The sequence below is a fragment of the Merops nubicus genome, unplaced genomic scaffold (genome assembly GCF_000691845.1).
Source record: "Merops nubicus isolate BGI_N331 unplaced genomic scaffold, ASM69184v1 scaffold3358, whole genome shotgun sequence".
NCBI lineage: Eukaryota > Metazoa > Chordata > Aves > Coraciiformes > Meropidae > Merops > Merops nubicus.
In genome coordinates this window covers 3,022-4,472 of record NW_008623529.1, presented here as the reverse complement: position 1 = coordinate 4,472, position 1,451 = coordinate 3,022, and positions in this window count along the sequence as shown.

Sequence of the window (1,451 nt, the reverse complement as noted above, 5' to 3'; positions counted from 1 at the left end):
AAGGGAGGAAGATGGGACAGGCCAGAGAGACTTCACACATCAGCAGGGAAGGAGGTGTTGCCATGGCCCATCTCTGTCACTGTCTCCAATGACAGCTCCTGCCCCCAATAACCACTTATTGGTAGGAGGTGAATTGGCATCTTCTCCAGGGGTTTTGTGGGAGAAGACAGCCTGCCTGATGTTTGTCACCCCCCACAAAACAGCCCTGTACCCAAAACAGCCTCTTCTTGCAGTGAAGAGGGACCTGAACATGGGCTTCATAATAAGCAGAGCTTGAAGACATCTACAGACTTAGAATCATAGAATCCTTTAGGTTGGAAGGGACCTCCAAGATCATCAAGTCCAACCATTGAGCCATTAGGGCTCTAAAGTCCTCTGCTAAAACAGATCAGAATCTGTCAGGGTTGGAAGGGACCACAAGGATCCCCCAGTTCCAACCCCTCTGCCATGAGCAGGGACACCTCCCACTAGATCAGGCTGCCCAGCGCCTCCTCCAGCCTGGCCTTAAAGACCCCCAGGGATGGGGCCTCAACCCCCTCCCTGGGCAACCCCTTCCAGGGTCTCACCACTCTCATGGGGAAGAACTTCTTGAAGCCTATTCAGATGTGGGAGTAGCTCCAACAGGACCTGAATTCTAGTGTGGAGTTTATGGCAACTAGACACACTGCAAGCTGGTTAAAAACCCAGAAACCCCGCGGCTCTTCCTCCTCCAGAGGCTCCCCCGCAGTTCTGAGCAGTGGCCACAGGAGGGTCCCAGCCTGAAGCTCCTCCCAAAGCCAAACCGTGCACAGACCCACAGAGCCACCCAGCGGCACCCGCAGCTCCAAACAGCAGCTGCTGCGGTGGAAAAGGGGACACCCCGAGATGTTCCTCCTCCTGGGAAGATGCTGGTTCTGTCTGCCACGGGCCTGGCTTAGCGAGGGCCCTTCTGATGGGAAAGAAGAGCTCGGTGCCTCCCTCCCAGCCCCTGCATGCCCCACTGCCTGCTCCCATCACACAAACTGGTACCACTGCAAACAATCCCAGCTTCATCCCAGAGTCGTTGTGGTTGGAAAAGACCTTTGAGATCATCCAGTCCAACCACTAACCTAACGCCACCAAGTCCACTGCTAAACCACGTCCCTCAGCACCACATCTGCATGACTTCTAACCCCTGCAAGGAGGGGGAATCCACCACTGCCCTGTGCAGCCTGGGCCAGGCCTTGATAAACCTTTCAGGGAAGAAATTTATCCTTCTGTCCAACCTAAACCTCCTCTGGTGCAGCCTGAGCCTGTGTCCTCTTGCCCAGTTGCTTGTTCCTTGGTAGGAGAGATCAACCCCCATCTCACCACAACCTCCTTTCAGGGAGCTGTTGACAGTGAGGTCTCCCCTGAGCCTCCTTTGCTCCAGGCTCAGCAACCCCAGCTCCCTCAGCTGCTCCTCCCCCCACTTGGGCTCTAGAACCTTCCCC